Genomic DNA, 15,835 nt, shown 5'->3' on the forward strand with positions numbered 1-15,835 from the left:
GGGGACGCCGCGCCGCCCCGAGGCCTCGCCCGCGGAGGGAGGCCCGGCCCACGCCCCGGCGCGGCCTGCTGCCTCCGTCCGCCGCGCAGCCCTCCCGCCGGCCGTTACCGCGCGGCCCCGGCCTCGGCTCCCACCTGCACAGCGGGCTCAGGCTTCCTCGGGAGGCGGTGCGGAGCGCTCAGGCTGCGGGTCGGCGGCCCTCGAAACGTCCGCCGCGTCTCAGCCCTCAGACTTTGTGCCTCGTGCTGCCGGCCGGCGCGATTTAAATTTCCCGGTGACGCCGCCTCCTGATTGGCTGGTTTGAGCCCAAGCTGTGCGCCCATTGGCAGATTTGAAAAACACGTTAGGCGGGGGTGGGGGTGGGACCCGGACGCTGGGCCTAGGGGGGAAAAAAGAGGTGGGGGTGGGGTGGCGAGGAGGGTAGCATCGCGAGATGAGGGCGCGGTGGGCAATCCCAGAGTGCTTTGCAAAAGGGTGACACCCGCGCTTGGGGGTGGGTGCCGTCTGCGCGTACCCGGCGCGCCGGGCAGTACTGTTTGTTTTCTGTGGTCCTGGCCTTAAGCAAATACACGGAATTATTATTACACTCGTTATCGTTAAAGAAACAGAGCAGAAGGTTAGCCTGGTGTGATTGGCGCAGGCTTTTAATTCAAGCACTCGGGAGGCAGAGACAGGATTGCTGTGAGTTCGAGGTGAGCCTGGTCTTCAATGGCGAGCCAGCCAGGGCTACCTAAGGAGACCCTGTCTCAAAAGAAAATAATAATAATAATTAAAAATATAATAATAGAGCTTAAAACAAATACAAATTTTTTCATGACAGCTCACAAGGTTTTTAGCAATAAATGGTCACTGGGAGAAAGTAAAGTGTGTGTGGCTCTTGATAATCATTAATTACACCACTATGTTGTTGTTTATACCGTTTTTTTTTTTTATAATTTATTTGATTTTATTTTATGTGCATTAGTGTGAAGGTGTCAGATTCCCTTGGAGTTACAGACAGTTGTGAGCTGCCATGTGGGTGCTGGGAATTGAACCCCGATCCTTTGGAAGAGCAGACAGTGCTCTTAACCACTGAGCCATCTCTCCAGCCCTTATTTGTTATTTTTCTTAAATTTTTTTTCTTTTTCGAGACACCGTTTCTCTGTGTAGCCTTGCCTGTCCTGGACTTTCTTTGTAGATAAGGCTGGCGTCAAATTTACAGAGATCCGCCTGCCTCTGCCTCCCGGAGTGCTGGGATTACAGGCGTGCGCCACTACACTTAGCATTGTTATTTTTATTATGGGGAGTGGGTTTGACGTAGGGTCTCACAATAGGGCTGAGGCTCCCCTTGAAATGGTTGCCATCCTGTCTCAGCATCAGTTCTGGGATTGCAGACATGCTCCACTTTGGTAAATTGTGTGTCAAATTTCTATAGATTACTTGGAGAATAAAAAGACAATGGAAGCAGCAAATGTGGTAACAAATGGCCTATTAATGCCTATTTGCTCCAAACACTTTTTCTTTTCAATACTGGGTTTCACTGTGTAGCCTTGGCTGTCCTGGAATTCACTCTAGACCAGGCTGACCTCACAGAGATCCCAACTACCACTACCACCAGGCTTCAAATACTTTAAAAAACTTCATTAATTAGCATTTTGCCACATTTTTCTTTATATTTAACGTATATACAAGTGTACACATGTGGGTTATCTATTATTCTTTTAGCTTTTTGATAGTTACAAAATTATCTCTTTAGCCCTAAATATTCCAGAATATATCTGCTGAGAAAAAAAAAAAAAAAGTTTCAAGCTGAGCAGTGGTATTATACCCCTTTAATCCCAGCATTTGGGAGGCAGAGGCAGGCAGAGATCTGTGAGTTCAAGGTCAGCCTGGTCTACCGAGTGATTTCCAGGACAGACAAAGCTACACAGAGAAACCCTGTTAGGGAGGGGGGAGGACATTTTTCTTACATAACCACACTGCAAACCCTCAAATTTTAAACTTCCACTTTATTAACAGTGCATATTCATTTTTTTGTGGTCTATTAGTTTCAAACATCAAAGGTGTTTATAAGCATCAGGATTTTTGTGTTCTTCCTGTAATTTTTCTGAGTCCTTTAAAGGAGTATTTTAGGAAAGTTGTAATAGTTTATTTTGTACAAAGAGATGCAAGCAGTATGCTTTGTCTATTCTTGCAGGCATTCCTGCCAGTTTTTCTCTTGTGTGTTGAGAAGTTCACAGGCAGTTGCTCCCAATCTGACCCGCTAAATGCAAGAATGTGGAAGGAATCCATTCTCTACCAATCACTGCCAGGCATTCTCTTGGCTACTGTGAATGGTTCAGGAGCAAGCACATGACCTAAATTCATCCCATTTGGGAAGCCTGTGTGCTTTGTTTAGTCATTTGAGGTTGGAACGACTTCTGAAAGGAGACTTAGTCTCAGAACTCTGAATAAGGAACTTGTAGAAAAATTTGGGGGCTCTGACCCGCAACCTGCCTGATTTCTCAAAGCTGCAGGTGTTACCTGCACCGTTAAAATGGGCTTTCTTTCCCTTGAAAACAGTGAGGGCTGTGTTCCCAGAAGTGTTTCGGTGCTAGGCATGTGTCAACTGTCAGAGAAAGAATGAAATCATAAATTCTTAAGTGATTTGTTCCAGGTTTACAGGGGCGACAAACGACAGATGGGAGTCAAGCCCACTGTACTAGCACTCGAAAAGAAACTGAAACACAAGGATAATGTCCAAAGTTGCCTTGACAACCAAGTGCGGTGGGGCAATTAGCTCCAGCAATCTAGAGACAGAGACAAGTGGATTTCTGTGAGTCCCAGGCAAGCCCAGGCTACACAGTGAGCCTCTGTGGAGGAGCCGGAGAGCTCACTCAGCTGTTCAAGCATCCCCGCTGCTCTTTCAGAGGGCCAGGGTTCAGTTCTCAGCATCTGCACTGGGTGGCTCAACAACACTGCCTGTGCCTCCAGCTCCAAGAACCGATGCCTTAGGGAACCTGCATTCGGGTGGCATAGGTGCCCCTCCCCCACGCAGACACATAAACAAAAGTAAATCTTTTCCCCCAACATAATATTTTTATTAATTATTTGGAAACTTTGTACATCATACTCGCTTCATATTCCTTCCGGGCCCACCCTCCCGGCCTCGTGCCGCCCCCCTCCAAAAAGAAACACACCAAGTCCAATTTGTGTTGCCCACATACTCACTGGAGCATGGTCAAACTCCCAGTGGCCAGCCCCATAAAGATAACGGAGTCCTTCCGCACCCTCCAGCCAGAAGCCATCAACTGTGAAGAGCTCCATTTCAGCATCTATCACAGCTCTTTTAGTTGTTGTTTTCAAGACAGGGTTTCTCTGTGTAGCCTTGGCTGTCCTGGAACTTACTCTGTAGACCAGGCTGGCCTTGAACTCAGAGATCCATCTGCCTCTGCCCCCCAAGTGCTGGGATTACAGGTGTGCTACTACCACCTGGCTCTTTAAGGACTCTTCACTAGCTTCCTATCTGAACTGTTTCTCTCTTTTTTTTTCAGGGGGGTGGAGGGGAGGACTTGTCACAGAAGCCTTAAGTCTCTCATTCTCAATTATCAGTCCTCGGTTGATACCACTACAAAAGCCACCCATGGCCACCCATAGCATTGGGTGGCAGCTTGGATCACGGACATCACCCTAGTCCCTGGTAGCAGCACAGATCACAGACATTAACACAACCTGTTGCAACACCATGGACCATGGACATCAGCATGGCCTCCAACGGCAGCACAGAGCGTGACCTGGGTTCGCTTCTTGCCTTGAATCCTAGCACTCTGGAGGCAGAGGTATGCAGATCTCTGAGTTCGAAGCCAGCCTGATTTACAGAGGGAGTTCCAGAACAGCCAGGACTACACAGAGAAACCCTGTCTCAGAAAAACCAAACCAAATAACTGATAGGGCTAGAGAGATGGTTTAGTCATACTTACTGCTCTTGCAGGAGACCTAGGTTTAGTTCCAATACCCACATGGTGGCTCACATCTTTAACTCTAGTTCCAGGGGATCAGATTCCCTCTTCTAGGATTCTTCTGGCACCAGGCATGAATGTGGTACACAGACATACATGTGGGCAAAATACACATATACATAAATAAATACATCTTTGCTGGAAGCCTGTAATCACAGCACTCTGGCAAGTTCCAGACCAACCAGGGTTATATAATGAGACCCTGTTTTATTTTGTTTAAGTCCCTAATTAAGTTGGGGTAGCTAGGTTCAGTCCTAAGCTCTGAAAAAGAAAACAGTTGCATTGAAAGATACATGATGTACAAGGAAGATATGCTTCTATCTTGCCCCGCCTCCCCATCCCCCACCCCAGTCCTGAGACAGGATCTCATTGTGTAGACCAGGCTGGCCTTGAATTCACAGAGATCTGCCTGCCTCTCTCCTGAGTGTCCCACCATTGCCAGGCACTTCTACCGCCCTTAACCAACATACTTTATGTATTTCAGTGGATTTGAGCCTTTAGTTTTTGTTTGAGACAAGGCCTCAAGCCAAGCCAAGCCTAGCCGGACCTTACACCCCTAATCCTCTGGCTTCTGTTACACATTGGGATGGGGATGGCCTCAGGGCCCTGTCTGATCTAATCCAACCTGTATGTTCCATCTGCCAGATAGAGAGATCTGTGTTGTGGCTGCTCTGTTTTGAGTATGTTAAGCAAGGGTTCAGGGCTGGCGGCTTAGTTCCCAGTGTGGCATCAATGTTCAGAGTTGGTAAAATCTTAGTGTGGGGCCTGCCTGGGGGAGGGGAACAACTACAGGAGGCTTACTTCTCGAGGGGTTGGTATACTTTATATGAGACCCTGGCTAGTTGCTGAGAGTGGGGTGTTAGGGCCAGGCTCCAACCTGAATTTTTTTTTTTTTTTGCTTGTTTAAACATGTGACCACACGCTTTGAAAAGCACTCCTGCCCTGACACCATTTGCCTTGTTAGAATGTAGCCAAGCAGGCCCTCGCCAAGACAGAACAGTTGGCAGCACTGTGTTCTTTGGACCTCCAGAACTGTTAGCCACATAAACCCCTATTTTGGTAGCAGGTATTTGTTATAGGGGCCCAAAATGGACTGAGATCATAATGAAGACACAAGAAGCCAAGAACTGTTTGCGGAGGCTTCTGGATCTGAGAAGTCCTTTTTCTCCCACCAGTCTGTGTTGCTGTCGTGATGTGAGCCTGAGAAGGAGCAGCCCCAGAGAAACAGTGAAAGGCAGATCCTGATGAATTGCTTTAAAGGGCTTAAGCCCAAGGTCAATGATGGCAGCTCCATAAATGCTCATTTTTAGGAAGTATAGTGGAATTGTGTAGAGAGAGTCACTGGAATTGGAAAGGTTCCTCAACCAGGTCACCTTGTTTTGCCATTTAAGATGAAAAAATCACCTTTACTAATAGTTTAGGATTATAACAGACAGTTCCACAAAACAACAACAAATTCAAGCCAGTCAGTGGTGGCACATGCCTTTGGTCCCAGCACTTGAGAGGCAGAGGCAGGTGGATCTCTTGAGTTCCAGGCCAACCTGGTCTACAGAGTGAGTTCTAGGACATCTGGGGCTACATAAAGAAACCCTGTCTCAAGAAGAAACAAGGAAGCAAACAAGAAACAATTGCAAGGCAATTCTGACACAGTGACATCTTCCCCCATCATCTCCTTCAACATCATCTGCTCCAGCTCCCTCATAATCCTTCTCTAGAGCCTCAGAAAGCTCTCCTTCCTCCTCGTCCTTGTCCACATACCAATGCAAAAAGGCACAGTTGGCATACATCATGTCAAACTTGTGGTCGAGGAGAGACCAGGCCTGGGCAACTGCTCTGTGGTGCTCAGCTCTCTGTACCATGGTCTCCACCACATACCACAGTGGAAGCTGATAACACCAACTTGAAGCCAATGGGACCCCAGTGCACAGAGTAGATGCTGCGCTTGGTCTTGATGGTGGCCATGGCAACACCGTCATCTTTGGGAGCCACATCCTTACAATACAGTAGGCACAATACAGTAGGAATAATAATTGACAGCATCTTCCCAGTTTGTGATAACCTGTTCAGGTGGAAGGTATTATAGTGACAATTCTGGAATTTTAGTTCTTTTAAAAACACAGAGAGGGCTGGAGAGATGACTCAGAGGTTGAGAGCACTGACTGCTCTTCCAGAGGATCCAGGTTCAATTCCCAGCATCCACACGGCAGCTCACAACTGTCTGTAACTCCAAGATCTGACACCCTCACACAGACATACATGCAGACTGAACACCAATGCACTTTAAAAAAAAGTCAGTGGTGCTCTCTAGAGTCCCACTGAACAAAACAGAGCAAAAACAAAACAAAAAACAAACAACAACAAACAAATAGAAAGAAAGAAAGAAAAAGTTGGATGTGGTGACGCACACCTTTGATCCCAGCATTCAGGAGGCAGAGGCAGGTGGATCACTGTGAACTTAAGGCCAGCTCCAGTCCAGGACAGTCAAGGCCACACAGAGAAACCCTGTCTCAAAAAAAAACAAAAAACAAAAAACAAAAAAAAAAAAAAAAAACCACCCACAGAAATATTTTTAAGACTATGTTTTTGCCTTAATCCCAGGTATGGGGAGGACATGGGGCCACTTCAGATTGCCCGAAGCAGCAACTGACTATCATTTGCCTCATGCGCTAGTAGAGGTGTGGTTTTGCCAGCTGCAGACAGCCTCTGTGATTGTGTGACTTTCAGAATTCTGGGAACTTTTCAGAAGGTACATAAATGCTAGAGCCCTGATAGGTAGAGTTGGCGGCTGGTGGTCATTCAGAGGGGGTAGTTTGAGGTCTGTTAGTAGTCGTGATCAAAGAGGAAAGAAATTAGACCCGAGGATCTTTCTCTCCTGACTAGTGATAGGGGGTGAAACCTAGGGGATAATGGGTGAGAAAAGAACTCACAAGCAGGGAAGTGATGGAGAACAACTTTAATCCCAGCACTTGGGAAGCAGAGGCAGGGTGATCTCTGAGTTCAAGGCCAGCCTGGTCTACACAGTGAGTTCCAGGCCAGCCAAGGCTACACAGAGAAACCCTGTCTCAAAAAACAAACAACGAGGAGGAGGAAGAAGAAACCCACAATGTAGTAAAGACCAGCTATTTGATACCACTGCACACTTCATCAGTGACTGTGGGTGCCGGGTCTAGACACATTGCCCTGGGTGGTGCTGACTTGGCATCTGGTCATCGGGTTGAATGCCATGATCCAGGCATCGGTGGCCCCGGCAGCCACGGTCAGTGTGGACAGCTAGAGATGCACTATTGGATGTGTGGTTTTTTTTTTTAATTTTTTTAGGGACTGATTTATTTATTTACTCATTTACAGAAGAGGGCATCAGATGCCAGTATAGATGGTTTTGAGCCACCATGTGGTTGCTGGGAATTGAACTCTGGAAGAGCAAGCAGTGCTCTTAACCTCTGAGCCATCTCTCCAGCCCTACCCATTCAGATTCTAAGCTAGAAATTTTGACTTGAATGGAAATGGAGGAGGAAGGAGGATTGTAGAGGAATGTTAACTGAGAACAAGGCTGTTCTGACAAGAGATCACATCCAAATATCTTCTAGGTCTATGTGATCCAGCTAGAATACAAACAGGCTTTTAATCCAGGAGACAAAGGCAAGCATATCTGAGTTCAAGGGCAGCCTGGTATACAGGCAGTTTCAGGTAAAGAAAAGCTTAAATCCAGGCATGGTGGTACATGCCTTTAATCCCAAGCAATGAAGGTAAAGTTAAGTTTGTAGAAACACCCGTGTTGAAAGTGATGTTTAATTGAATGGCAGAAACAGTGACGAACCAGAGAAAGACTTGAGGGAATAAGATAGACACAATTCTCAAAGAGAAGAGAGAGAAAAGGGAAATTACTTAAGTGGCAATGCAGAGAGAGAGGAAGCAGTTTTCCAGGGACAGTAATAGAGAGAGGGGTTGCAGAGAGAGAACTCAGGTGAAGACCAAATGAGCCAGAGAATGAGGAGGAGCTAGGAGATCAGAGCAGATTTCTGGAATTGGTTTGAGGCCAAGCAGAGCCAGAAGAGCTGAGTTGAATCAGGGAGCCCAGAGCTCAGTAAGAAAAAGAAAAGGTGAACTTACTCAGCAGTTAAGTCTCAGAGGTCGAAAACATTCTAGGCCTAGATTAGCAGACAGAGGCAGTGACAATTGAACCACGCAAATAAAAGTTACATTTACAAAAGGATACCCTTGAACTTTTGCTCTTCTCTGCCTCCACCTCTGGGTGCTGGGACAAGCACTTGTCACCCCACCTAATTTATTAGAAATAGGTCGGGTTTTTTATTTTTATTTTTTGTGACTATCAACCCCACCTCTCACACTGAATGAAAACTTGGCATTGGGACTTAAAGGCTGGCAGTAGACTCAGAGGGAAACAGCCTTTGCAAACTGTTTAGGTGGGCAGCAGAGATGGAGTGAAAACGGAGGTTGGTTTTACTCAATATTCTGATACAGGAGGGTGCGTTGCTGGAAGGTATTCAGTGCAAACAACCAGGTTGAGGTATCACCCAGTGAGAGGGAAACTTTTCGGCTGCAGCAAGCCAAGCAGTGGATGAATTTAGAGGGCAACAGGAAAGCTGGCTCTAAATTGGTGTTGGTGATTTCTGCTAAAGGAAGTGGCTCATGGTACGCTTTCTGAGCCAAGATGACTGGAATATATGCGGCCAGAAGGAAGTGGGTACAGGGGCAAGATGCCAGCTTGGTTTGGAATTGTGTCAGATCAGCCTTCATGGTCCTATCAGCTGTATGTATGTCTTGACCTCAGGGACTATGGAAAATTTAATCATGTGACTGCACACCCAAAGGCCTCCATAGTGGTATAGGTTTTAGTGGTCAGCTGACCATGATGATTTAGTAGATGTCTGCCATCCTCCTGTTTAACAGGACCAAAAAATGCCTGGCCATGGGAGCAGAGACAGAGGCTAAACCTAAGCTCTGCAGATGCGCTTCTGCCACAGAGGGTGGACTGGCTGCCGCTCCGGGTAGATCCAACTGTTGCTGACTTGATGCCCTGAACATTCAGTTGCCTGCCCTCTTACCTTTGTGAAGGAAGGAAGAAGAGATACAGATTCTAGATTGGAACATATTAACTTTCCAATAAGCCACCAACTTTCCAATGTTGCTACCAACATTGCAATCTATTCACTCTCAGAAAAGCATGGCATTAAAAAAAAAAAAAAAAAGATTTTATTTTGTCTGGGTTAGAGAGATGACTAAGTGACTCAGAGCACTTGTTGCTCTTGAAGATGACATGGATTCAGTTCCCAGCACCCACGTGGTTCGCCTCACAACCATCCCTAATTCCAGTTCCAGAGGATCTGATCATCTCTTCTGACCTCCATGGGTACCCCACATGAGGTACAGACATTCATGAAACCAACACTCATACACAGAATAGAAGAACATCTAAAAAATAACCAAGTGTGTATGTGTGTGTTTGTGTGTGTGCACATGAGCAGATGTGGGACCCTGTTATTAAGGTCAATATTGGGCATTTTCAGGTAACCTCTGGGCTTGGTACATGATGATGGACTCCCTTTCTCAGCTGGGTTCCCTCATCACCTGATCTGGGGAACCTCAGTCTTCTAAGGGGCATCACATAGCCCTCAAGGAGATTATAAGGCTAACCCTTTCCTGATAAGCACCCCTAAAGCGGGTACCTAGGGATCCCTGGGAACAGCCACCCAATGCTAATGAGATGTCTTGGTGCCTAGGCTCTCAACCAACGACTTCTAACCCTATCTGGAGTTCTTCCCCGCATAGAATAATTAAGTACTGCTTTCCCCTCTCAACTGTTGAGTGTGTGTAAATCAAGTCTTTCTAGCAACTCTAGCCCCCCGCAAAGCAAACACATTCATCCTCAAAGCCCCTCCACAGCTCAAGGTTTATAAGTCCCTGATTCCACAGAAAATAAAAGTGCTGCATGCTACTATCAGCTTTTCAGCACAACTAACTGTCTGAGATTTGTCATTTATTCTGGGGAAGGAAAGGTTCCCCTTCTCCTTGAAATTTTGCCGCTGAACTCCCAGGGGCTTGGCTGCTAGTCAGGCCAGCCAAACCTGCCTCGGTCACCGGTCACCGATGGAGCCTGCCTGGCTGCCAGGAGCCTGGTGCTGGGCCTGGACCTGCCTTCCCTTCAGGCCTGCTGACCAGGCACGGGATTCCCCCCTCCCCCAACCGCCTGTTAGCATAGTGGCTTAACCCTTCGTTAATCCTTGGTTAAGCCACTTTAACACTGCAGTATCATCACCGGCTTTGGAACTCCCGAGTTTCCACTGCTGTCTGACACTGGCAATTTCATCTAAAAGAGATAACTGTTAACACCCAGTGGAAAACTCATTTCCACCTTCCCCAGTGAGCCTTGCCTAGCACACTGGCCTTGCCCTGAGAGCTCCAATGGGGTCCTGAGAGAAGCGGAACCTTTGATCTCAAGGTTCCTCTGTTCCTGCCTGGAAGCCGACAGCACACGGACGGTGCCACTGGAGAAACGTGCTTCCAGCGTGGTGCTCAGCCCTGCACCAGTGGCAGGGGATGTGGGATGACAAGAGGAAGACAGAGGAGGGCTGGATGTCTCCCTTTACCGCTCCCTTTGTTCCTTTGAGGCAGGGTCTCTTCCTGAACCGAGGGTTCACATTTTCTCAGCGAGGCTGGAAGCCAGCAAGTCCCAGCCACCCTCCTGACTTCACTCCCCTCAGAACTGGGGTGATAGGCATTTTCAAGGATATTCTGTTTGTTATTTGGGTACTCACGTGCAACAAGGGCTCTTAGCTGCTGAACCATCTGACCCTGCCTAAACATGACATCTTCTATTTATTTAGTTGTTTATTTATTTTTCAAGACAAGGTTTCTCTGTGTAGCCTTTGGCTGTCCTGGACTCGATTTGTTGACCAGGCTGGCCTTGAACTCACAGAGATCCATATGCCTCTGCCTCCTTGAGTGCTGGGATTACAGGCGTGCACCACCGCACCCGGCTTGTGGCACCTTTTAAAAAATTAATTAAGGTTGTGAAATTTGCCTGTATGATGCTGCAAATAGAGGCTGCACAACAGTGTAAAGTCTCCAACAACCACGGAACGTGCGTGTGAACTCTAATTGCCAACTATTAAGTTTAGTTAACAACGTACTAATGCGAGTTCATCAGTCCTAACAGAAGTACCGCCTAGTGCAGCTGTTCCTGGGAGACCTTCCAGAGGGTGAACATGTGTCTGAGAATTCTGTAACTCTTCGCTCATTTTTTTTTTAAAGGTCTATTAACTTATGCGTGCCGGCCTACGTGTCTATGCATGATGATCAGCTTGTGCCTGGTGCGGAAGTCAGAAGAGGGCGTCAGATCTCTTTGCACTAGAGTTCCAGGCGGTCGTGAGCCACCAGGCGGATCATCAAACCCAGTTTGTGTGCAAGAGCAACAAGCGCTCTCAGCCACTTAACCGGTTCACTTTGGTGGGAGGTAGACGTGACCTACGGACACTTCCCAGGTTGTGAAAACACCAAAACTAGGTATTCAAAAGTTGAGGCTTAGGCAGGCAGAACCCTAGCCCAACTGTCCTTCCTAAAAACAGAGCAACAACAGAGTTGAGACTTAGCCGGGTGTGATGGTACAGGCTTAAAATCCAAGCACCGGGGAGGCACAATAGGATTGTAGAGTTTGAGGCCAGTTTGAGGGTGGCCTGCTCTGCATACTGATCCTCAGCATGTTCAGGGCTGCGTAGAGGAAAGAAAAAAGCACCCCGGTGTCAGCGCAAATCAGCAACCTCTAACTAAGAACTCGGTGTTTAGGAAGGGCGCTCCTAGGTGCACAGTGGCTCACAGGCCACAGGGAAAAAGAAGACGGCTGTCATCCCCCACGAAGGGAAAAGCACACACAGACTTTTAGTTGACTGGCCCCAAGCTTTTCATTCTCTATGTGATGCCTTATTTACTTTTCCCGCTGCTGTGATGAAATACTAGGAGAAAAGCAATCAAGGGGAAGAGGGTTTATTTTAGCTCACAGTTCAAGGTACAGTCAGTCCATCACCGTGAAGCGATAGCAGCAGGATCATGAGGCAGCTGGTCACGGGGCTTTCACATTCAGGAACCCCCGCAGCTCCATTCCTGAGCCCCTTGCTGGGCTGCGCCTGCCCACAGCGGACCTGGGAGTCTGCCCATTACCCGACTTAGGTAATCCAGAGAATCCTCCACAGCGTGCTCGGAGGGCCATCTTCCAGGTGTTTCCAACCTGACCACACTAACCACCACCACATCTGCACTGCCCACAGACATGTATTCTTACATGGCAAAGAACAGGGATTACCTATCCATAAACAACCACAACTCTGAAACTCAATTTTTTTAACCTACCAGGCAGCATTTGACACGCAGCAAAGACATTTCATGAAACCAGGAAGTCGGTTGTTTTCCGAGATCTAGCTTTAGGGTGAAAAATAAAAGGTATTCTTTTGCGTTTAGAGACCTTGTCTTCATTTCCCCTTTAGTCTAAGGGGTGAGGGAGTCTGGGGGTGGGGTGGGGGGCGGGGTGTAGGAAGTGGCTGTTGGAAAGAGGGCAGGTTAGAAGATTCTTTGGGCTGGAAAAGCCTGTTCACCCTTCACTATGCCCACAGCACATAAGAGGTTAACAAATCGATGTTTGTTGAGTAAAAGCAAGAAAGGGGAAACGAGGCTGAGGCCGGAAAGCCCAGGGAGTTTTAAGCTGGGCGAGACGGAAAGGTCCAGGGCCCTTTGGAAAATGCAGGTAGATGCTGCGTCCTGCCCAAGGCCAGGGGGTTCGACCGGAGGAGGAGGGCACAGCAGGGGCGGTTTCAAAGGTTCCCTGCGAGGCCTGACGAGCCAACGTGGCGCGCTTTCCCCAAAACCCCCTGAGACAGCCAGACGGCGCGGCGGGGACCCCGGACCGACCCATCGCAAGAGGCAGCGAACCTGTCCGCGGCGCAGGCGCACTGAGACTCGGGTCGAGGGCGCCGGGGGGGTGAGTGCGCAAGCGCAGTCGGCAGGGCTGGCCCGCCTGCGCGAGGCCGCTGCGCGGCGGGCGGGGCCGCGATGACCACATCACGTAAGGAGAGGGAGTGAGGAGACGGATTCCGTGGTGACCCAGTGGCCTAATGGATAAGGCATCAGCCTCCGGAGCTGGGGATTGTGGGTTCGAGTCCCATCTGGGTCGCACGGCGGTTTGTTTTGTCGAAACCAAAGATCGGCAAGTTAAAAGTCTTATTTCGTCGCCTTATTTGACTTCGGAATCTGTTTATCGTAATAACGGGGCACGCAGAGCTTTTAAATAAAAGAGTGTGTTCTTTAATAACACGTGCGCTCTTTTGAAAACATTTTTGTCTACCTTTGAGGTATAATTCACAAAAACTGTACATTTAAAGAGATTTTACTTCTTCTTTGGCATAGTGGCTCACCGCCTTTCGTCCCAGCACTCACGGGAGCAGAGTCAGGCTGGTCTCCATGGGTTCAAGACCAGCGTGGTCAGCAAAGCCAGTTCCAGGGCTACACCGAGAGACAGGGTCAAAGGAAGACATGAAGGAAGGAAAAAAGAAGAAAGAAAAAAAAAACATAATAAGACAAATCATTACTCCCCGCGCACGCGCGCACACACACACACACACACACACAACCTAGCACAACGGCCCAGGAGGCCGTTTCCCTTGGAGCTTCCCGTAGGCGTCCGCTCCCTCCCCATCCTGACCCCAGCCAGGGCTACACAGAGCAACCCTGACTCAGAAAGCGGAGGAGGGTTTGTTCTTACTGCTCCCCGGGAGAGGCGCAGGGTCCCCCAGAGCTGGGATGCCATTTCGGCTTTGTTGTCTTGGCGTGCGTTACCTACAGTTTGGTGAAATAAGAGAAATCAAACGCGGGCTTTCGAGGTCTGTCCGCCCTTCTCTAGGGGAACAGACGCTCCTCCCGCTGCCCTGTACACAGGGACGGCTGATCCCCGCGCTGGGGCAAACGCGAGCCCCGGGATCCCAGTCTGGCTTTCCTTTGTCTCGTTTTGTTCTTGCTTTGACTCGGGCCCTTCCGCAGGCCGGGCCGACCTCTCCAGTCCTCGGATTGCAGGCGTGTCAGAGGAGGCCTGCTGGGGCAGGGAGCAGTGGAGGCTGAGGACGCTGAAGCTGGTTCCCCAGCGCGCGCAAGGCTGATTCTCCACGACACAGGACCAGGGCAAGGTGCGACGTGAAAGCCAGCCCGCGGGAGCGCTCTGCAAGGTCTTTGCAACGTTCTGCGTGTCGTCGTTATTCCAAAATGAAAACAAAACCTGTACAGGCTGGAGAGGCGGCTCGGAGGCCAGGAATCGGTAACTGCCCTTAAAGAGGACCCGAGCCTGATTTCCAGAACCCACACCCAGAAGCTCACAACTGTGTAATTCCTGCTCTCGAGGGATCCAGCGCCCTACGTGCGCGAGTGCGCACAATTAAAAAGAAAACAAATACATGGCTTAGGTACATTGAAACCACCTCTGAGAAGACAAAGCGATCATCCTCGCCTGTAGTCGGGAGGGCTGGTCACTGCATTAAGTCTTAAAACATGGAGCTGTTACTTTAACAGGGAAACAAAGCCGGGGACTGGAGAGATGGCCCAGTGGTTAGGAGCGCTTGCTACCCAACAGCCATCGGGCGGCCTACAAGAGCCTGTCACTCCAGCTTCAGGCGATCTGGCGCCCTCTTCTGGCCTCTAGACATCAGTACACACACATATACACACATTAAAAAAAGAATAAAAATGAATATATATTTTTTTAAAGTGACATTTCTTTCGTGTCCGCCACTGGGGCCAACCGTGACACTGTGGCCTAGTCACCCAAACGCAAGCTTGTGCCCAGCAGCGACAGGTGCTGATTCCTCGGCCTTCACGGTCCTCCCCAGGGCTCAGCCCCTCCTCCCACCTCTTCCTCTCTCCCCCTGAACTCCTCCCTGAGTGCCTGTGAAGACCCCAGTTTGCGGTCATTGAGCGCCAAACTCCCACAGTTCTTCCCCCCTGACCTCCACGACCCTCGGCCCTCCCTCTCTGTCTCAGAGGATAGTCTTCCTGGTCAGGCCTCTACAATGAACTCATCCCTCTTCCTAGGGAAACCTGTCCAGCGCCTAGTGATACCTCTCGGAAAGGGGCAAGATCGTTATTTGTTTATTTTTTGCTTTTCGAGATGGTTTCTTTGTGTAACGTTGGCTTTCCTGGAACCCCCTCTGTAGACCAGGCCTGCCTCCCGGGTGCTGGGATTCAAGGTTTGCCACCTCCGTCCTGCAGGGACAAGGTCTTAATTTCCCCTCATGCCCATGTCAGGAACTGGCCCCTCTGCTTGCTCTTTGCTCTGAGACCCAAGGCTTTCAGCAGCATCCCAGTCCTAAAGAGCTGTTTCCGGCTTTATGGCGGTACACGAGAATACTGCATGTCCTCTGCCTTCCTAGCCAGGCTGCCCCAAGGATGCGCCCATAGCCTGTGTCCTGCCCCCTGGCACTGTCTTCCTCAGCCATGACCTTGAACTCACCGAGATCCGCCTGCCTCTGCCTCCCAGAGTGCTGGGATACAGGCGTGCACCGACGCGCTGGGCTAGCCATGACCTCTTACATGGCATCCTTTTGTCTACATTCCCCCCAACACACACCTCTACCACAACTGAACTTCGATCCCCCCTCCTTGGTTCAGCCCTAGCACACACCTTAAATCCTAGAGCTGTCTGTACAAAGGGTTTAATAAAGTTGTTTGTAGGTCAAGAGGCTGAGCAAGAGGCCAGCTGACAGGGATTAAATAGAAAAGAGGGACTTTGAGAGAAGAGTATTTAAGACAGCATGGAGGAGGAGCAGGAGCAGGAGCAGGAGCAGGAGCAGGAGCAGGAGCAGGAG

At 49.1% G+C, this 15,835-nt stretch overlaps 1 protein-coding gene and 1 non-coding gene across 2 annotated transcripts in view; one reads left to right on the forward strand and one right to left on the reverse strand.

The window, feature by feature from the left end:
• Kpna2 (karyopherin subunit alpha 2) overlaps window positions 1-255 on the reverse strand; it is a gene marked incomplete in the record, with an annotated part of 9,555 nt that extends 9,300 nt beyond the window's left edge. Inside the window, 1 exon segment of the mRNA XM_055592075.1 lies at window positions 135-255.
• Window positions 256-13,085: 12,830 nt separating this feature from the next.
• Window positions 13,086-13,158, forward strand: Trnar-ccg (transfer RNA arginine (anticodon CCG)). Its single transcript has one exon. It is a non-coding gene; the product is annotated as a tRNA-Arg (tRNA).
• Window positions 13,159-15,835: the final 2,677 nt, after the last annotated feature.

Source organism: Psammomys obesus, unplaced genomic scaffold, assembly GCF_907164565.1.
Source record: "Psammomys obesus unplaced genomic scaffold, mPsaObe1.curated_primary_1811, whole genome shotgun sequence".
Classification (NCBI taxonomy): domain Eukaryota; kingdom Metazoa; phylum Chordata; class Mammalia; order Rodentia; family Muridae; genus Psammomys; species Psammomys obesus.